This window comes from Anomaloglossus baeobatrachus, chromosome 7, assembly GCF_048569485.1.
Source record: "Anomaloglossus baeobatrachus isolate aAnoBae1 chromosome 7, aAnoBae1.hap1, whole genome shotgun sequence".
Lineage (NCBI taxonomy): Eukaryota > Metazoa > Chordata > Amphibia > Anura > Aromobatidae > Anomaloglossus > Anomaloglossus baeobatrachus.
In genome coordinates, this window is record NC_134359.1 from 94,550,674 (window position 1) to 94,574,437 (window position 23,764).

A 23,764-nucleotide genomic window follows, 5' to 3' on the forward strand; every position below is an offset into this window, starting at 1 on the left:
TGTGGGTGCAATGAATCTGCACTCACTCTCCCCGGGTCCACAGCAGCAGAGTCCATGTCGTAATGGTTGCTACCAAAGCTGCAATGCCCTGCTCATGAGGTAAGGGCATGCCTAATCAGGAGAACTACTGTAGAGGAAGCTCTGCTCACTGGTATATAGGTGCTCACAGGTAATAATAGATAAAATTAGTGAGTAACCTCGGCACTCTAAATCTCCCAGACTAAGTCAGTAAGTCACAACGGATAGTAATGCAAAATCACTCTTTATTGGTCCGTATTAAGAAAAAAAATTTTTTCATAAGCATATATGTTTTTGTCCAAAACAAGTTACAAATGACGTTTCAGCCTGAGCCTTCGTCAGATTGGACTTATCTGCATGTAATCATGAAAAATGACAATAATCAGTATCACATAAGAGTGAGAGAACAATAACATAAACTCGAACAATGTAGAGGTACAATTGGGATGCAGCAAAAAAATTGCAACACAGCAAGAAATGAAACACATGATACAAATGTCATAATACAGTACAAGGACAATATAGTAATGACAAATATGGGTTCAGAGTAGACTTAGACAGCTCTGGTACGAAAGAGATGTCAATCATAAAGTAACATGTGCAGTAGGTGTAGAGCTACAGTATGCATGGCAGAGCTAATGGGTAGACCGACCATAGAAAAAGAACGGAGAAAAAGTGGAGAAAAAGTGGAGAAAAAAATGGAGAAAAAGTGGAGAAAAAGTGGAGAAAAAGTGGAGAAAAAGTGGAGAAAAAAAGTGGAGAAAAAGTGGAGAATAAGTGGAGAAAAAGTGGAGAAAAAGTGGAGAAAAAGTGGAGAAAAAGTGGAGAAAAAGTGGAGAAAAAGTGGAGAAAAAGTGGAGAAAAAGTGGAGAAAAAGTGGAGAAAAAGTGGAGAAAAAATGGAGAAAAAATGGAGAAAAAATGGAGAACAAGTGGAGAAAAAGTGGAGAAAAAATGGAGAAAAAATGGAGAAAAAAAAGGAGAAAAAGTGGAGAAAAAATGGAGAAAAAGTGGAGAAAAAGTGGAGAAAAAGTGGAGAAAAAGTGGAGAAAAAGTGGAGAATAAGTGGAGAATAAGTGGAGAAAAAGTGGAGAAAAAGTGGAAAATAAGTGTAGAAAAAGTGTAGAAAAAGTGGAGAAAAAGTGGAGAATAAGTGGAGAATAAGTGGAGAAAAAAATGGAGAAAAAGTGGAGAATAAGTGGAGAAAAAAATGGAGAAAAAGTGGAGAAAAAGTGGAGAAAAAGTGGAGAAAAAAATGGAGAAAAAGTGGAGAAAAAGTGGAGAAAAAGTGGAGAAAAAAGTGGAGAAAAAGTGGATAAAAAGTGGATAAAAAGTGGATAAAAAGTGGATAAAAAGTGGAGAATAAGTGGAGAAAAAGTGGAAAATAAGTGGAGAAAAAGTGGAGAAAAAGTGGAGAAAAAGTGGAGAAAAAGTGGAGAATAAGTGGAGAATAAGTGGAGAATAAGTGGAGAAAAAAATGGAGAAAAAGTGGAGAAAAAAATGGAGAAAAAGTGGAGAAAAAGTGGAAAAAAATGGAGAAAAAGTGGAGAAAAAGTGGAGAAAAAGTGGAGAAAAAGTGGAGAAAAAGTGGAGAAAAAGTGGAGAAAAAAAGGAGAAAAAAATGGAGTAAAAATGGAGAAAAAGTGGAGAAAAAGTGGAGAAAAAAATGTAGAAAAAGTGGAGAAAAAGTGGAGAAAAAGTGGAGAAAAAAGTGGAGAAAAAGTGGAGAAAAAATGGAGAAAAAGTGGAGAAAAAGTGGAGAAAAAGTAGAGAAAAAGTAGAGAAAAAAATGGAGAAAAAGTGGAGAAAAAAATGGAGAAAAAGTGGAGAAAAAGTGGAGTAAAAATGGAGAAAAAGTGGAGAAAAAATGGAGAAAAAAATGTAGAAAAAGTGGAGAAAAAAATGGAGAAAAAGTGGAGAAAAAGTGGAGAAAAAGTGGAGAAAAAGTGGAGAAAAAGTGGAGAAAAAGTGGAGAAAAAGTGGAGAAAAAGTAGAGAAAAAAATGGAGAAAAAGTGGAGAAAAAGTGGAGAAAAAGTGGAGTAAAAATGGAGAAAAAGTGGAGAAAAAATGGAGAAAAAAATGGATAAAAAGTGGAGAATAAGTGGAGAATAAGTGGAGAATAAGTGGAGAAAAAGTGGAGAAAAAGTGGAGAAAAAGTGGAGAAAATGTGGAGAAAAAAATGGAGAAAAGGTGGAGAAAAAGTGGAGAAAAAGTGGAGAAAAAATGGAGAAAAAGTGGAGAAAAAGTGGAGAAAAAGTAGAGAAAAAAATGGAGAAAAAGTGGAGAAAAAGTGGAGTAAAAATGGAGAAAAAGTGGAGAAAAAATGGAGAAAAAAATGGATAAAAAGTGGAGAAAAAGTGGAGAAAAAGTGGAGAAAAAATGGATAAAAAGTGGAGAAAAAGTGAAGAAAAAGTGGAGAAAAAATGGAGAAAAAAATGGAGAAAAAAAAATGTAGAAAAAGTGGAGAAAAAGTGGAGAAAAAAATGGAGAAAAAAGTGGAGAAAAAGTGGAGAAAAAGTGGAGCACCCTTTGGTGCCTTTCATGTGGCACTAAGGGGTGCTTAGCTTTGTATTTAGCCAAAAAAATGAAAAAAAAAAATGACGTAGGGTTCCCCCTAGTTTTGTAGCCAGCTAGGGTAAAGCAGACGGCTGCAGCCTGCAGACCACAGCTGGCAACCTCACCTTGGCTGGTAATCCAAAACTGAGGGCACCCCACGCTATTTTAAATTAAATAAATAATTTAAAAAAAAAACACGTAGGGGTCCCCCAAAATTGGATCACCAGCCAAGGTAAAGCAGACAGCTGGGGCCTGATATTCTCAGACTAGGGAGGTCCATGGTTATTGGACTCTCCCCAGCCTAAAAATAGCAGGCCGCAGCCGCCCCAGAAGTGGCGCATCCATTAGATGCGCCAATCCTGGTGCTTCGCCCCAGCTCATCCCGCGCCCTGGTGCGGTGGCAAACGGGGTAATATATGGGGTTAATACCAGGTGTGTAATGTCACCTGGCATCAAGCCAAGGTTGGTGAGGTCAGGCGTCTATCAGATACCCGACATCACCAACCCAGTCAGTAATAAAAAAAATAGACGACAAACACATTTTTATTTGAAAAAACACTCCCCAAAACATTCCCTCTTTAACCAATTTATTAGAATGAAAAACAAATCCAGGTCTGGTGTAATCCAAGGGGTTGCCATGACGATCCACACTGTCCCAGTCAATGAAGAGCAGGATGTTCCCCATTGGCTGGGAGAGCAATGCAGTGACCTGAGCTAACATCAATGGATCAGCCCAGGTCACTGCAGGGCATGACAAGTGCTGCTGTCAGCGAGGTACATTACCTGCGCTGATCTCCAGCACACTGACAGCCCCTGTCACTGAGGTCAATGACCGCCGCCTTCACAGCCAAGAATTGCGAGAGGCCCGTGACGTCACCGCTAGTCAGTCTCGGGTCGGAAGCGAGAGAAGGTGATGTGAGAAGCGGCGGCCATGGAGGACAGTGACAGCGCTGAGGTCAGGATGGCGGGACTTCATCACCGCAGGCAGGGCCGGCTCCAGGTTTTTGTGGGCCCCGGGCGGAAGAGTCTCAGTGGGTCCCATACACACGCAGACACACACACATACACAGATACATACACGTACATATACATATTTAAAGACAAACTCACAAAAATACATATAAACAGACAAATCTATACAGTCATATACACTGACATACATAGATACACATCATACATGCATACATACAGAGACACACACTGCTATGCTGCATACATACATACATACATACAGACACACACATACTGCTCTGCATGCATACATACATATAGACAGACACACACACACTGCTCTGCTACATACATACATATAGACAGACACACACATACTGCTCTGCTACATACATACATATAGACAGACACACACACACTGCTACATACATACATACATATAGACAGACACACACATACTGCTCTGCTGCATACATACAGACACACACACACACTGCTCTGCTGCATACATACAGACAGACACGCATACTGCTCTGCTGCATACATACATGCATACATACAGACACACACACACACTGCTCTGCTGCATACATACATACAGACAGACACGCATACTGCTCTGCTGCATACATACATGCATACATACATACAGACAGACACGCATACTGCTCTTCTGCATACATACATACATACATACAGACAGACAGACACGTATACTGCTCTGCTGCATACATACATGCATACATACAGACAGACACGCATATTGCTCTGCTGCATATATATATATATACAGACAGACACGCATACTACTCTGCTACATATATACATACATACAGACACGTATACTGCTCTGCTGCATACATACATGCATACATACATACAGACACGCATATTGCTCTGCTGCATATATATATACATACATACAGACATGCATACTACTTTGCTACATATATACATACATACAGACACGCATACTGCTCTGCTGCATATATGCATACATACAGACACGCATACTGCTCTGCTGCATATATACATACATACAGACACGCATACTGCTCTGCTGCATATATACATACATATAGACACGCATACTGCTCTGCTGCATATATACATACATACATACAGACACGCATACTGCTCTGCTGCATATATACATACATACATACAGACACGTATACTGCTCTGCTGCATACATACATGCATACATACATACAGACACGCATACTGCTCTGCTGCATATATATATACATACATACACGTATACTGCTCTGCTGCATACATACATGCATACATACAGACAGACACGCATATTGCTCTGCTGCATATATACATACATACATACAGACACGCATACTGCTCTGCTGCATATATATATACAGACAGACACGCATACTACTCTGCTACATATATACATACATACAGACACGTATACTGCTCTGCTGCATACATACATGCATACATACATACAGACACGCATATTGCTCTGCTGCATATATATATACATACATACAGACATGCATACTACTTTGCTACATATATACATACATACAGACACGCATACTGCTCTGCTGCATATATACATACATACAGACACGCATACTGCTCTGCTGCATATATACATACATACATACAGACACGCATACTGCTCTGCTGCATACATACATACATATAGACACGCATACTGCTCTGCTGCATATATACATACATACATACAGACACGCATACTGCTCTGCTGCATATATACATACATACAGACACGTATACTGCTCTGCTGCATACATACATGCATGCATACAGACAGACACGCATATTGCTCTGCTGCATATATATATATACAGACACGCATACTGCTCTGCTGCATATATACAGACAGACACGCATACTACTCTGCTACATATATACATACATACAGACACGTATACTGCTCTGCTGCATACATACATGCATACATACAGACACGCATATTGCTCTGCTGCATATATATATACAGACAGACACGCATACTACTCTGCTACATATATACATACATACAGACACGTATACTGCTCTGCTGCATACATACATGCATACATACATAAAGACACGCATATTGCTCTGCTGCATATATATATACATACATACAGACATGCATACTACTTTGCTACATATATACATACATACAGACACGCATACTGCTCTGCTGCATATATACATACATACAGACACGCATACTGCTCTGCTGCATATATACATACATACAGACATGCATACTGCTCTGCTGCATATATACATACATACAGACACGCATACTGCTCTGCTGCATATATACATACATACATACAGACACGCATACTGCTCTGCTGCATATATACATACATATAGACACGCATACTGCTCTGCTGCATATATACATACATACATACAGACACGCATACTGCTCTGCTGCATACATACATACATATAGACACGCATACTGCTCTGCTGCATATATACATACATACATACAGACACGCATACTGCTCTGCTGCATATATACATACATACAGACACGTATACTGCTCTGCTGCATACATACATGCATACATACAGACAGACACGCATATTGCTCTGCTGCATATATATATACAGACAGACACGCATACTACTCTGCTACATATATACATACATACAGACACGTATACTGCTCTGCTGCATACATACATGCATACATACAGACACGCATATTGCTCTGCTGCATATATATATACATACATACAGACATGCATACTACTTTGCTACATATATACATACATACATACAGACACGCATACTGCTCTGCTGCATATATACATACATACAGACACGCATACTGCTCTGCTGCATATATACATACATACAGACACGCATACTGCTCTGCTGCATATATACATACATACAGACACGCATACTGCTCTGCTGCATATATACATACATACATACAGACACGTATACTGCTCTGCTGCATATATACATACATACATACAGACACGCATACTGCTCTGCTGCATATATACATACATACAGACACGCATACTGCTCTGCTGCATATATACATACATACAGACACGCATACTGCTCTGCTGCATATATACATACATACATACAGACACGTATACTGCTCTGCTGCATATATACATACATACATACAGACACGCATACTGCTCTGCTGCATATATACATACATACATACAGACACGCATACTGCTCTGCTGCATATATACATACATACATACAGACACGTATACTGCTCTGCTGCATATATACATACATACATACAGACACGCATACTGCTCTGCTGCATATATACATACATACAGACACGCATACTGCTCTGCTGCATATATACATACATACAGACACGCATACTGCTCTGCTGCATATATACATACATACAGACACGCATATTGCTCTGCTGCATATATACATACATATAGACACGCATACTGCTCTGCTGCATGCATACATACAAACACACACCTTGCTCTGCGGGGCCCACACACGCGGCTCCGGGGGTCACACACACGGCTCTGCGGGGCCCACACACGCGGCTCCGGGGGTCACACACACGGCTCTGCTGGGCCCACACACGCGGCTCCGGGGGTCACACACACACGGCTCTGCGGGGCCCACACACGCACGGGGGGACAGGGAGGGGCGGGGAGGGAGTGATGTCCCACATACTGATCAGGTCACGGTGCAGATGGGGCCCACACAGCGCCGGAGGGAAGCGATGTGCCGGGGGTCGCTGGCTGGCACTGTGACTCCTTCATCTGTGCGACCGAGCAGGACGCCGGGCGGTAGCTCCGCCCACAGATGATGCTCAATGCAGGAGAACACAGTGGCCTTAAAGGGCCGGCAGGCACAGTTTCCAGTGCCAAGGACTGCTGCCCCCGGGCCGACCGCAGGTAAGCCGAGCGGGACCGTCTGTGTGTGTGTGTGTGTGTGTGTGTGTGTGTGTGTGTGTGTGTACGTGTGTACATGCCGCGGGCAGGAGGGGGCGGAGTGAGCTGAGCGGGGAAGTGTGGGCTTCCTGCACGTAACTAGGGTAAACATCGGGTTACTAACCAAAGCGCTTTGGTTGGATACCCGATGTTTATCTTGGTTACCAGCTTCTGGCAGGCTGCCAGCGATGGCTCCTGCACACTGTAGCTGTAAAAAGCCCTGCTTTTTGCTGCTAGAACTGTTCTCGAACTTATCTAGAACTATCGAGCTTTTGCAAAAAGCTCGAGTTCTAGTTCGATCTCGAACAGCCCCCAAAATCACTCGAGCCTAGAACTGGAGAACCTCGAACCTCGAACCGCGCTCAACTCTAAATGACAGATGTTGAGATTTTTGATGTGTAATTTAGAATATTGTATAGCAGGTAGTGATAAGTGAATACTAATTATTTAGGTTTGGATTATATTGGTACTGAATCCAAAGTAGTATTTCAGTATTTGTCACGAATAACGAACCTAATGCATTCAACAGGGAACCAGAACATTTTCCTGGGAAATCTTCAAGAAAATTGCTCGGGTTCCCCGTTGACTTGCGTTAGGTTCATTTTTCATGACGAATACTGGAATTTTACTAGGTATTCAGTGAGAATAATCTGAAGCCGAATATTTAGTGTTCACTCATCACTAATAGCAGAATAACCTCAACAGATTTATATATGGATTTTGCAGAGAAAAAAAGTATTCAGTACTTTATCCTTGTTTATGGTCTTTTTCAGTCAATGACTAACTTCCCTTTGTGGCTGTGCATACAGAGATACTGTAACTGTTAATTAAGAAGTACAAGGGGTTGCTGATAAGTCTTTGGCTTTACCCAGAAAGAAACGAGATAGAATGATGAAACTTTACATTTATTCCACATACTCTCCACTGATGTCAACACAGTTCTTCCATCGGTATTCCAAGTTTTGTAAGCCTAGCAAAAAGAAGGATTTCGGTTGTGCCTCAAATCAGCCATCCATACCAGCCATGGCATCAGAAATGGTGTGAAATTTGGTACCCTTGAGGTATTTTTTCAGGGTTGGAAACAGATGATTGTCGGAGGGAGCTAGGTCTGATGAATAAGGTGGGTAGTCAACCAGCTGGAAGCACAGCTCTGCCAGTTTTGCCATGGTTGTTTGTGCAGTGTGAGCTGAGGCATTGTCTTGCAGGAACAAGATTCCTTTGCACAGCTTTCCGTGCCTGTTGACCTTCAGAGCTGCCTTCAATTGATCCAAAAGTTGAATGTAATACCTTGGATTGATGGTGGAATCCTTTTGAAGGTAGTCCACTAGCAGCACACCCTCCTTATCCAAGAACACAGATTTGGACAAGGAGAACCACTGTGCCTCCACTATTTTGACTGCTCCTTGTTTTCAGGGTCCTACAAATAAATCCAGTTCTCATCCATTGTGACCAGTCGATCCAGGACATTCTTATGAGTCCAGAAACACTGACAAATGGATCAGAAAGTTTTCACTCACATGCTTCTCTGATCTGTTGTCAGGCATTTGGGGCCCCCTTTGCAGATAGCTTCCTCATGTCCAAATGTTTATGGATAATGATACAAACACGTTTACGGGAAATCCCCATCTGCTATTGCTTTAGCTGAAATTTGTTGATTTTTCAGTATGAGGTTGTGCACAGCATTGACGATCTTCGAAACAACATTCACTCTCGGTCGTCCAGGACGTTCCTCATCATTGGTGCTGAAGTGGCCCATTTTATATTTGGCAATCCAGTTCTTAACTATGGAATATGAAGGGCATTGATCCCCCAATGTCTGTGACATATCACCACCATGAATAGTCTTCGTGGACTTTCCTTGCAGAAACAAGAATTTTATCACATCTCTGCTCTCAGTTGCTGAATATTGCATTAGACTTTGCCATTTTGTTTTCCCGCGTGCGTAGAACACTGTTGCCATAAGTAACAAGCATAAAATTTTGAAAACACATATTAGACACATAAGGCTTTCATGTGATGTAACATTCGTTACCATAGAAACAAAAAAATCACAAAGCCAAAGACTTATCATTCAGCAGCCCCTCAGTGTAAAACCAGGGGTGGGATTCAGCCGGTTCTGTCCACTTCGGGTGATTCGGTTGTTAAAATAGCAGCCGGTTCCCCGAACCGGCAATAAACGGCTACGGCGATCCGGTTCTCTGTATTCATTTGTGTTAGTGCGACCCATGACATACTGGGTACGTCATGGCTCCCTGGTACTTAAGGACCCATGATGTACCCAGTACGTCATGGCGAAATCGCGGCCCCGGAGCCCCAGTGACTGCGATCGGCTTACAAAAACCGAAGATTCAAGGAGGAGGGAACCTCTGCCTGACCTCAGGAGGGGTGGTGTTTCCCCCCCGGACCTACGGAGGCTGTGATTGGCTGATGAACACCGCTCAGCCAATCACAGCCACTGTAATGTTTCAGCCATTGAAAATGGCTGAAAAATTGAAATCCAGCCATGATCAGTGCAGCTATAGCACTGATCATTGGCTGGAGCTGGGTGACCTCTGTTTTACCCTCCTCCAGCTCTAATTGGAGAGACCGGCCTTGTGACTGATCTCTCCAATCACCGTGGATCTGGGGACGGTGACCACTCCCATCAGCTTCCACGGACGGAGTAAAGCTGATAGGAGTGGTCACCGGCCCCAGATCCACAGTGATTGGAGAGATCGGTCACAAGACCGGAGAGCGATCCCTGTACGTGTTCCATCGGTAAGTTATAGCAACTGCCCCCGATTAACCGCCGCCACCACTGCCCCCTTTCAGCCACCGCCGCCGTTACTGCCCCCTTTCAGCTGCTGCCGTCACTGCCCCCTTTCAGCCGCCACCACCGCAGTCACTGCCCTCGATCCGCTGTCACTGCTCCCGATCCACCGCCGACCTCTTCCCTATGATGCCCCCCCTCCATCTGCCACCACTCTCCCCCATCAGCCGCTTCCCCCCTCCCCGATCTGCTGCCCGCTTTCTTCCATGCTCTTTATCTGCTGCCCCCTCTCCCACCTCTCACCCTCCTCCATCTGTTGCCTCCTTCATCTGCTGCCTCCTCCATCTGCTTCCTCTCCATCTGTGGCCTCCTTCATCTGCTGCCTCTTTCATCTGCTGCCTCCTCCATCTGCTGTGATCCTGCTGCCTAGATCCTGTAAGGTAGCTATCCCCAATCTCACCTCCCACTCCCCTTTCACCCTCCCCACTCTCCCACCCTTCGGCCACCGCTCCTGCATCCATTGCGCCCTCTCCCATCCTCCACCGCTCCTCCATCCGCCGCCACCCTCTCCCATCCGCCATCGCCCCTCCATCCGCCACCCTCTCCCAGCTGCTGCTGCCCTCTCACATCCACCACTGCCCCACCCATGTGCTGCTCCCCTTCATCTGCTGCTGCCCCCCCATCTGCTTCCTCATCAATTTGCCTCCATCTGTCCTGTGATCCTGCTACTGTTCTGATCCATCCCATAAGTATGGTTCGCGGCTCTTTTCTAACTATCCCCAATCCCACCTCCCACTCCCTCTCAACCCCCCCGCCAGCTTGCCGCCAAGCGCTGATCAGCTATAAGATTGGCTGAACAGGTATGTAATTGCTCAAGTTTTTCCTTTTTTTTTGTGCGCCCCAAATAATAAAAAAAAGACAAAACTTGAACAATTAGGTACCTTGATCAGCAAGCGTCCTGCAGCCGTACTTGACTTTGGACAGGACTTCTTTTTTCCATCCCACCTAGTCCCCCCCCTTTTTTCAGCACATCCGTGCATGCGTCCTGATTTTTTTTTATGCCATGGGGGGGTCTACTTTCCAAAATGGGGTCACATGTGGGGGAGCTCCACTGTTTCGGCACCTCAGGGGCTCTCCAAACGCAACATGGTGCAGCTAACGATTACAGCCAATTTTCCGTTCAAAAAGTCAAATGACGCTCCTTCCCTTCCGAGTCCCGCCGTGCACCCAAACTGTGGTTTTTTGCTACATATGAAGTATCTGCGTGCTCAGAAGAAATTGCCCAACAAATTTTGGGGTCCATTTAATCCTGCTACCCTTGCGAAAATGCAATATTTGAGGCTAAATTAACATTTTAAAAAAAGTAAAATGTTCATTTTTTCCTTCCACATTGCTTTAGTTCCTGTGTGAGGGGTGCCATTTTTGGAATGGTGTCACTTTTTGGTATTTTGTGTCATGTAGACCTGTCAAAATCACTCCAAATGTGAGTGGTCTCTAAAAAAAAGTGATTTTGTAAATTTTGTTGTGAAAATGAGAAATTTCTCATAAACTTTGAACCCCTATAACTTTCTTATAATTTTTTTTCCCCAAAATTGTGCTGATATAAAGTAGACATGTGGGAAATGTTATTTATTAATTATTTTGCGTCATATGTCTTGCTGGTTTAAGAGCATAAAAATTCAAACTTTGAAAATTGCATAATATTCAAAATTTTCGCCAAACTTACGATTTTTTTTCACAAATAAACGCAAAAAAATATTGTCCTATATTTACCACTAACATGGCGTTCAATATGTCACGAAACAAATGATCTCAGAATCACTGGGATCCGTTGAATCATTCCAGAGTTATAATCTCATGAAATGACACTAGTCAAGATTGCAAAAAATGGCCTGGTCTAATGCGTCAAAATGGCTGTGGTTACAGAATGGGTGTATTTTTCAAATGGGTGGGGTTTACAGAGAACCTGTTTAAAAATTTTAATCCTACCCCTGTGTAGAAATATTCACTTAAATAAATAAAATTCAATCTTTATGGTTTCAGAAGGAGTAACAGTGCAGGTTGCCCCCGTAAAGCACAGCAACGGGTGGCATCTAAGGACTGTGAGAGGGCGTACTTAGGATATGGTAACATCATGTTTCATCTAATTGTTAGTGGTTCCTTCGATGCTTGTCTGAAGCTCTGGAAAACAGGATTTGGAAATTTGCGTTTACGGGATCATTGACTTTAATGCTACAGACATAGTCACTTTGTGCCCTGGTGGCCATCATTTTTGGCGGTCTTATTTTAGATGGGCACCAATAATCAGTGGATCACGTCTTGGTGCTCACCTCAAATAGATGATTCCTTGCGCAGAAACAATTGAGGGGACTGGTGTCAGCACAGACATGGACTGGGTGGACTTGCAATCATGGTCTAACGTAAAAAAAAAAATTATTGAGATGCACATAGCACACTAAATAGATTGCCCATTTGTTAGTACTTTGAAAATTGGTATGTATGACACAATAATAATTATCTGAGTGAATTCACGTGTGGCAGATTTGTTACAAAAATTTGTACAACTGTTCAATTTACTTCTTTGGAACTTTCAGAAATCCATGAACTTACTGCCAAAATAACCCCATGCAAAATGGTAATTCTCATTTTTAGGTACAGGAATAAATATTATATTTACAGTAAGTTACATATTACTTATTTCTGTAACATTTTTTCCCATGATGCAGTTTAAAAAACGTACAGATATTTTTATTTGTATGTGCATAATGTTTCAGACACCCTATTCACATGCATGGGACTCACATTGTCATTGGATTTGATGCAAATTTGATGCTTAAATTCGGGATAAATTCTTAGCGTGTCCCTGATTGCAGCTGTTTTGTAATTAGCTGAATCATAAGGGTTAAGTATTTGAAGCGTTTTCTGCACCAATAACATTTTTTTTGGTAATAAAATCACTATATAAAAATATGTTTTTTGCTGTGTTTTTGTGTATTTTTGATGCGTTTTTTTTCCTAGTCGTTAGGACAGGTAAAACACTGCAAAAGTGCTGAAAGAATTGACATAATGGAGGTTTTAAACTGCTTCAAATCATCTAGGAAAAAATAAGCAGCACATGCATGAAACTTCAGGAATGTCATTCACTTTCCCGAAACCGTAAAATGCTGCATTTTTTTACATAAAAAATGCATGGGAATTTTTTTTGGCAATAACACAATATATGCACGACACATACGGTACCTTTAGGGTATGTAGAGAACTGCGGGAATGGGGAATGAGAATTTGGTTCTCATTAGAACTTTAACAGATGTTTTTTGCACAGAAAGCATCAAACAATCAAATGTACAGTTAGTTCTCCATTGACATTATTGGGGTTTTTCAAGACTTTTAGTAGTTATTCCCTATCTTTATCAGATCAGTAGGGGTCCAACACCCCATTCAATCAGCTGTTATCAGCATTAGTGGCTCGAAGTGAAAAGTGTATGGAGCCGACTCTGTCCATCTGCAGTGACTCCCTCCAAATATTGCAGCTCAGCTCCAATAGGAGGTAATATGAACTGAACTGCAGTACCAGAGAATGGCCACTACACAGTGGACGGCGCTGTGCTGTTCTAGCTCTTTTCAGTGTAAAGATCTCGCTGCTGTGAAAGCTGCTAACTAGAGATGAGCAGATCGATTTGCCGGACTCCTGCCCAGCGTCCAGTTCAGTGATACCTGGTGGCTAGATGGAAAAAATTCCTTCTAATTTTTGGCAGTTGTTGCATTATCTGCAGAGACTTTGTGAGTTTCAGAGTCCTTCATTTATACATTAAATAGGATGTTTCTGATCGTGTCACATACACCCCATGCCCAGATAAGGTAGTAAAGTATTAAAATTACATTTACTGGTGACTAGCGGTGGGTGTAATTTTATTTCCCCCCTCTACTATGTCATCTACTATAGCCAAAGGCGACACAGAAGCACGAAATCTATAAAGAGATCTGGGACTAAAATTGCAAGAAAATAATAACTTTTATTGAATAAACATACACACCAATAGTGGGAAAGAATATATCCTATACAATAGTATGTAACTCCATCATGAGGTAAGGGGGATACAAAATACAGAGACAGAAAAGTGGCTTATATCACGAGATGTCACACCAAATACATGGTGTGACACGAGGATGATCTAGGGAGAAACACGGTGAGAGATGGACCGGCTATTAAAGGCTGGAGGAGGCATTTCTTTTCTCTTTTTAATTTTGCTTTATATTCTAATCTTATACAGGAAATAATGTTTCCTACCATTCTTTCCTGTAAAATCCATTTTATCTTCGGTTTTGTATGTTTTAATATCAGTCCATAAAAATGGCATAAAACTCTGATAACATTGTTCCCAGCAGCAACCTGGGAGTCAGATATACATCCAGGCATCTTCCCCAAGCTGTTTTCATTCTACTTGAGCTCTGTTTCCATCCATTTCAGCAATTTTCCTGTCTCCCACCCCTCCTGTTAGGGTATTCCAGAAAAATGCTTTAGTTTCTAATTGACTTCCATCATACTCGGCACTCGATAGGGCCCATCTGAGTGTCCGATCTCCTTGATTCGAGCACTAAACACATTTTAGTGCTCACTCATCACGAGTAGGAATGTAAAATGTAGGATATTTTGTAAGAGAGGTCTGCCCAGCAACAGACTGTACGGTCAGAAGTAGTTAAGTGTTTGAAATAGCCCACCCTGGTAGGGGTCACCTGACAGGGAAAGTGATGGTTCATTCAGGATGAGGCAGTAATGACCTAGTGAGAGAATATGACAGAGGTGTAGTCAGTCAGTCATGAAGGTCGCATACAGTGGGTGGTTTGTCACAGTGAAGTAGAGGAGATGGAAAGCAAGATAACGTGAACCTCGAGTGTGGACAGAGAAACAGGGTGTGAATAGCATTCAAATTAGAAACTGATGATAGGAGATAGAGTATGGGACCCTAGCAGCCAGGCCGCCTTTCCGTAAAGGTACCAAGCGATCTCTACTGGTGCATGTCTCTAGTGGCCAGGGCCCTTAAACATCAAGGTACCGGGTGGATCTTAACTGGCGTGTGAATGTAGTCGAACAACGAACTTATTCCTACTAAGTATCTCGGAGTGCAAAGCTTTACTCCAGTCATTATGGGATCCCTAAGGAGACTGCACATAGGACTGCGGGAAAGGAAGGTGAATGTCACAATGTGTACCATAAGACAGGACTGGGTTGCCCTGTACTAACAGAACCAGTTAGATCTGAAGCAACCCACCGAGACGTTGAACTGTATCTGATAAAGCTGTGTAAAACTGTAATGTGCTGGAAGACATGTGTCCACTATCATGAACGTGAAGTTGTGATTGTGACAGAAAATGAACCGTACAGTAAAGAGTTGTGGTTAAAAGTGAGCTGTTGGTCTCCTTGTTTGAGTCATCATGTGGTCCTGGCCAGATGACACCAGCAGAAGTATGCAGCTTACATGAGTCCCCACCCTGCACAGTAGAACACACACCCAGTCAGGACCAGGTATTTCATGTAGCATGCCAGGGCGTCCGGTGTCAATCCTTCATACATAACCACCCTACACCAGTTTACAGATCATAAATGTCAAAAGCTATGGACAAAGAAAGAAGATGTGCTGGAAAAAAACCAAACAATGGCGCAAACAAAGGGTCTTATCCTATAACAGAAGTGGATAAATTTACGTGAAACTGCTCACCTTGAGAGGTTGTGAAGTGTCAGATCCACTATCAGAGAGTTGAAGACACAGCTGCTGAAGACCTTGTGAAGAATCAATCGTATGAGGAAAATAAAGAATTAACCATCTGCATCCAGGAGACTTATGAAGTTGAACAGTGATTTATTCTACGCGTTTCAGAGATCATAGTTTGTACATCTGTGATTTTCCTGATGAAGGTGACTGCAATCTCCGAAACGCGTAGAGTTAAGCACTGTTCAACTTCACAAGTCTCCTGGATTCTTAACAGCAACATGGACGGGTAACCCTTTCTTTTCCCCCTACGATTGAAAAGCTATAGACAATCCCTTTAATAGGAAATTTAAAACAAAAAATAATACATAGATGGAGAATTAGACATTCAGAGCTTAATGAAAATCTGCAACGAACTAGATGAGTAAAAATATACAGTATCTACTGCTATTATCATCATCATTAAGGAGAAATGTTCTTTATGTGAAATCTTTCTCGTAGGTCTAACCAGAGAAGGAAAAGAAGTTTGCCTCCTGGCTGTGTGGAGACTTGCCCACTCTTTTGGGAGGTCTCCCCCGACATTAGGGGTCTCCTAAAGACTAAGAGAGGATAAGAATGTGTGCGCTTACTGTTATTAAGATCAAGTTTGCATTTTTGTGCATAAGCTGGAAATTCATGTGAACAACAGCACAACTTGTGAATATCATTTTATTCCTAGAAGACGCAAGCAGTTTACACACAGAGATATAGACAATATATTTTTATTATAATAGAATGTGATATTTTGCCTCTCAATTACTTTAAAGAGTCACCAGACAGCAGTACAAGCTTAATTGCTGCTAAAAAATTATATACATTTGGATTATGAAAAAACTAAAAATATCAGTTGATGCGTTAGGTGGCTCACCAGCACCATCTTGTGTTTTTAGAAGAGAACACAACCAACATTAAGATGCTAAAATGCAAATATACAAGATTATTATCCCTTTAAAGACACAGTCATTTCCTGTCCTTTTGTACTTATAGCCCTTCTTAACCCCTTCCCTTTCTTCTTCCAAGAGCCACAATAAAAGTTAATTCTCCGTCTACATAGCTGTATGAGGCTTTTTTAATTTGTTTAGTTTATTTTAGCGGGACAAGTTGCAATTTTGAAGCACACCATTCACTTTATGATATGATGTACTAAAAAACAGGAACATTTTTCTTCATATATACTGGGATGTAATGGTGAAATGTCAGCTATGCTATTAAATTTAGTTTTTCGCTTTTGCAGTGTTTGCTGAGCAAATCTGATTCCTCAGATCAGTACAATTGTGGCAAACCAAATTTATACGGTTTCTTTTTCTTTTTACAATTGATTTTTGTTTTAAAATAAATAAATAAAATATGTATATATATATACATATATATATATATATATATATATATATATATATATATATATATATATATACACATGTATATATATACAGTGGAACCTTGGATTACGAGCACAATTGGTTCCGGGAGTGTGCTCATAAACCAAGTTAGGCTAGGGCCCCACTTTGCGTTTTTACCTGCTTTTCAGGTGCTTTTTGGGTGCGTTTTGAGAAGCACCTTTTTTATGCCAAAATGCTTGCGTTTTCATTTTCCAGCCATTTCAATCGCATTTGTGATTTTTCCGACCCCACTTTGCGTTTGTAAACGCATCTGCGAATTTGCATATTTTTTGGCAAAAACCGTGCATTCAAAGAAGCAGCATGTCAATTGTTTTTGCCATTTTGGGTGTGTTTTGCTAACATTGAAGTCAATGAGAAGTTGCAAAAACCAAGATTCAATTACGCCCAAAACGTGCGTTTAGAACTGCAAGTAGGAGAACGCAGAGTGGGGACCTAGCCTTACTCTTATATTAAAACAAATTTTCCCATAGGAAATAATTGAAACGTAGACAATTCGTTCCACAGCCCAAGAGTATTTACTGCATTTATACAAACGTATTACAGTAATACTCTAATGGACTGTATTCATATAGAAGTATTACAGTACACTCATAAAAAATATTGTACAGTACAATAAAAAGCATATAAAACAAATTAAACTGCACGTTAGCTTACAATAGAATTGTTGGTGTGTGAGAAATACAGTACAAGCAATGTGCTGCACTGGTTATCAATAAGTACAATACTGTATCTACAAATGCAAATTGATAGAAATGCTATGTAGTATATACTGTACTGTACAATGGTATACAGTATACTCCTTCGCCAGAGAGAGTCACTGTGTTTATATGACATGGCCTCACTCCTGACGGTTCTGCGGTTACTGTTTCTTTGGGGTACTCCCAACAAACCTCTCTCCATTATATTGGAACTAGTCCACAAGCTAGTCCTTGATCCTGGATACCTCACGAGGTGAGATTTTACATGGTGCCCCAGATTGATGTTGATTGACACTCATTTTGAATTTCTTCCATTTTCTTACCATTGTACCAACAGTTGTCTCCTTCTCAGCCAGCGTCTTACTTATGGTTTTGTAGCCCATTCCAGCCTTGTGCAGGTCTCTGATCTTGTCCCTGGCATCCTAAGGCCTAAAACACACTTCCACAAAAAAAAGTATGTGTCTCATGGTCCGTTTTTCGGGTCCGTGTTCCGTTTTTTAGGGGCGTTTCTCCGGTACGTATGGCATCCGTGTGATGGCGTATGCGAGCCGTGTGCGCTTGTGGATGTCTGTATTGAAATAAAATACGTACGTGTGCTGTCCGTTTATAAAGGCCCGCATTCTTACCCAATTAACGTTGTTAATCATTCATCATGAGATCCTGGTGTTTTTGTTTGCCATCAATTGACCTTATAGATTGGTTAACAAGTGTTTCAGATTTTGTGATTAAAAACGGACACGAACGATACGTGCTGAACACGGATATACTCCGTTTGCGGTCCGTGCAAGCACGGACTCATAGACTAAAGCGGGTCTGTGCCAGCGTGCTGCCGGCCAAAAACGGACATGTCGTCCGTGTAGAAAAGCGCACACACGTACTTACCACACGGACACACGCTCCGTGTGATTTTACGTGTGTGTGCCATCTACCATTGAATAACATGGGTCTCCGTGTCTCCGTGTCTCCGGTACGTGCAAATACGTACCGCACACGTACAAAAAAACGGATGTGTGTTGCGGGTCTTAGAAAGCTTTTTGTTCTTGCCCATGTTGTAGAGGTTAGAGTTAGTGATGAGCGAGTACTAAAAAGCTCGGGTGCTCGAAGCTCGGGCCGAGCCTCCCAAGATACTCGTGTACTCGGCCCGAGCAACGAGCCCAATGTTATCCTATGGGAGACCCGAGTATTTTTGTGAAATGACCACCGGCAGCATGTAGAAACCCTAAAAATGGCACAAAAGTCTCCGAAGAGTGCTCAAATGACATGGCAACAGCATGGGGAAGACCCCTTGAAGCATTTATCACTCAAAAGTCACAGCTGTGAACAATTTTGTCCGCGTTTTACGCCATTTTTACGGACTCACCAGAAAACCTTCCAAAATGACACCAAAATGAATTTTCATGGCGGAAATGTTAAGGGCACATACCCAATAGTGAGATAGAGCTAATGTATGTTACTTTTTGAGATCAATACATGAAAGATTTTACGTAAAACATTGTGTGGCACTCCGATGTCCCTGAGAAGAGACGTACATAAAGGCCTCTGAGTCTAATGTGCCCATTTTGAGGAACTGAGTCTTTGTAGTATTTTCCTTTGCCAGGGCAGTCCAAAATTTTGAGGTTCACCAATGACCCTGCATACAGACGTGCATGAGGGCCTGTAAACCTGAAGTGCCCATTGGAAGGAAGTGGGTCTTTTGTAGTATAGCCCTTAGGCAGGGCAGCCAAAAATTGGGAGGCTCCACGTTGTCCCTGGATAGAGACGTGCATGGGGGCCTGTAAACCTGAAGTGCCCATTGGAAGGAAGTGGGTCTTTTGTAGTATAGCCCTTAGGCAGGGCAGCCAAAAATTGGGAGGCTCCACGTTGTCCCTGGATAGAGACGTGCATGAGGGCCTGTAAACCTGAAGTGCCCATTGGAAGGAAGTGGGTCTTTTGTAGTATAGCCCTTAGGCAGGGCAGCCAAAAATTGGGAGGCTCCACGTTGTCCCTGGATAGAGACGTGCATGAGGGCCTGTAAACCTGAAGTGCCCATTGGAAGGAAGTGGGTCTTTTGTAGTATAGCCCTTAGGCAGGGCAGCCAAAAATTGGGAGGCTCCACGTTGTCCCTGGATAGAGACGTGCATGAGGGCCTGTAAACCTGAAGTGCCCATTGGAAGGAAGTGGGTCTTTTGTAGTATAGCCATTTGGCAGGGCAGCCAAAAATTGGGAGGCTCCACGTTGTCCCTGCATAGAGACGTGCATGAGGGCCTGTAAACCTGAAGTGCCCATTGGAAGGAATAGGGTCTTTTGTAGTATAGCCCTTAGGCAGGGCAGCCAAAAATTGGGAGGCTCCACGTTGTCCCTGCATAGAGACGTGCATGAGGGCCTCAAAACATTGTTCCCATTGCAAAGGAGCGGGTCTCCTGTCGTTTTAATGTCCATTCTGCAAAGAATGGGCGAAAAAATTTACCACTGGGGGTATACCTGAAACAAAGGCCTAACTCTTGTAACGGTCATCATGGTGGCGCATGAGGAGAAGGAGGAGCAGTCCAGCGATTATCCAAAGTCCAGAAGTGTGTACCCATGGGTGACTGGAGGTACATGGCAAATTCCCGTTACAAACTTTAAATTCCGCTCTCATTTGCTGGTGGTGTGGTGAAGTCTGGCCCAATCCAACCCTTGTTCATCTTGATCAGAGTCAGCCTGTCAGCATTTTCAGTTGACAGGCGGGTGCGTTTATCTGTAATGATTCCACCTGCGGCACTAAAAACACGCTCTGACAAAACGCTAGCGGCAGGGCAGGCCAGGACTTCCAAGGCGTAGAGAGCCAATTCATGCCACGTGTCCACCTTGGATATCCAATAATTGTAAGGCACAGAGGAATGTCGGAGTACAGTTGTTCGATCTGCAAGGTACTCCTTGAGCATCTGGGCAAACTTAGGATTTCTTGTGGCACTACCCCGCACCTCAGGGCCTGTGGTACGTGAGGGGCTGAGAAAACTGTCCCACATCTTAAAGACTGTTCCCCTACCTCTGGCGGATTGGACTTGTGCCTCTCTCTGCTGTACGCCTTGGTTGTCCACTGATTCCTGACCTATGCCGCTAGCGTTTTGTGAGGGCAATGCTTTGCCTACTTCCGTGACTATGGCCTTCCGGAACTGCTGCATTTTGGTTGACCTCTCCGCCTCGGGAATAAGAGACATAAAGTTCTCCTTGTAGCGTGGGTCTAACAGTGTTACCAACCAGTAATGATTGTCGGCCAAGATGTTCTTAACGCGAGGGTCACGAGACAGGCAGCTTACCATAAAGGCAGCCATGTGCGCCAGACTCTTAACAGCCAGGACTTCAGTAGCCTGACCAACACGTTGACTGAACATGCTGTCCTCCTCCTCCTCCTCCTCCTCCTCCTCATCTACCCTGTCCTCTGGCCAGCCACGCTGAACCGAGGATATGACTGGTGTGCATGTCATATCCTCAATTTGGCCGGAGATTTGCTCCATGTCTTCATCCTCCTCCTCGTCATAGTCCTCCACTGCACGTTGTGATGAGACGAGGCTGGGCTGTGTGTTATCACCCACACCCACTACTGTTTCTTGCTGCAACTCATCGCGCTCCGCCTGCAATGCATCATGTTTGGTTTTGAGCAGAGACCGTTTTAGAAGGCAGAGTAGCGGTATGGTGACGCTAATAATGGCGTCATCACCACTCACCATCTTGGTGGAGTCCTCAAAGTTTTGGAGGATGGTACATAGGTCGGACATCCATCTCCACTCCTCAGGTGTTATGTGTGGAGTTTGACCCATTTCCCGACGGCTTAGGTGATGCAGGTACTCAACAACTGCCCTCTTCTGCTCACATATCCTGACCAACATGTGCAGAGTTGAATTCCAACGCGTGGGGACATCACACACCAGTCTGTGAGCTGGAAGATGCAAACTGCACTGAAAGCCGGCAAGGCCGGCTGAAGCAGTAGGTGACTTTCTAAAATGTGCAGACAGGCGGCGAACTTTTACCAGCAGATCAGACAGCTCTGTGTATGACTTTAGAAACCGCTGAACCATGAGGTTGAGCACATGGGCCACGCATGGACCATGTGTCAGCTGGCCTCGCCTCAAAGCCGCCACCAGGTTCCGGCCATTGTCACACACGACCTTTCCTGGCTTTAGGTTCAGAGGTGTGAGCCAGTGATCTGCCTGCTGTTTCAGAGCTGTCCACAGCTCTTCTGCATTGTGTGGTTTGTCACCTATGCAGATTAGCTTCAGCACAGCCTGTTGCCGCTTCGCCGAGGCAGTGCTGCAGTGCTTCCAGCTTGGGACTGGTGTGGAGGGTACAGTGGATGAGGATGCGCAGGAGGAGGAGGCTGAAGAGCATGACATTCCGGAGCTGTAGAGTGTGGGTGAAACACTGACTGAGGTAGGGCCTGCAAACCTTGGTGTGGGAAGGACGTGTTCCGTCCCTCGCTCAGACTGGGTCCCAGCTTCCACAATATTAACCCAGTGTGCCGTCAACGAGATGTAGCGGCCTTGCCCACAAGCACTTGTCCACGTGTCTGTGGTTAGGTGGACTTTGGGTGAAACAGCGTTGTTCAGGGCTCGTGTGATGTTTTGTGACACGTGGTTATGCAACGCGGGGACGGCACACCGGGAGAAATAGTGGCGGCTGGGGACCGAGTAACGTGGGACAGCTGCCGCCATCAGGTCGCGGAATGCTTCTGTCTCCACCAGCCTAAAAGGCAACATTTCCAGCGCAAGCAGTCGCGAAATGTTAGCATTTAGAACTGTGGCATGTGGGGTGTTGGCAGTGTATTTGCGCCTGCGTTCAAAGGTTTGCTGAATGGATAACTGAACGCTGCGCTGGGACAAGGACGTGCTTGATGATGGTGTTATTTCTGCGTAGGCAACTGCAGGTGCAGGACCGGAGGAGGCTTGTTCGCAGGCAGCATGGACAGGGGATTGGCTCGCATGCACAACCAGCGAAGACGTAGCAGTGACATTAGCAAGCACTGCTCCTCGACTCTGTTGTACTTCCCACAAAGTCGGGTGCTTGGCTGACATGTGCCTGATCATGCTGGTGGTGGTCAGGCTGCTAGTTTTGGTACCCCTGCTGATGCTGGCACGCCAGGTGTTGCAAATGGCCTTTTTAGAATCATCTGGATCCAACTTAAAAAACTGCCAGACTCGGGAAGACCTAACATTTGTACAGGCACCTTGTGTCGTGTTGTTGTTCCGGGGAACGGTTGCCTGACTTCTGCCTGGAGCCACCACCCTGCTTCTTACTGCCTGTTGGGATGCTACGCCTCCCTCCCCCTGTGCACTGCTGTCCTCGCTCTGCATATCCTCCTGCCAGGTTGGGTCAGTTACTGGATCATCCACCACGTCGTCTTCCTCTTCCGCACCCTGCTCCTCCTCCTGACTTCCTGACAATTGTGTCTCATCATCGTCCACCCCTTGTTGAGACACGTTGCCAACTTCGTGAGAACGTGGCTGCTCAAATATTTGGCCATCTGTACATACGATCTCCTCATGACCCACTTCAACATGAGCTGGCGAGAGGCCAGAATGTGCGAATGGAAACGTGAACAGCTCTTCCGAGTGTCCAAGTGTGGGATCATTAATGTCCGAGGACGTGTACTCAGCCTTGTGGTAGGAAGGAGGATCAGGTTCTGAAATGTGCGATGCAGTATCACGGCTACTGACACTTGACCGTGTGGAAGACAGAGTGTTTGTGGTGG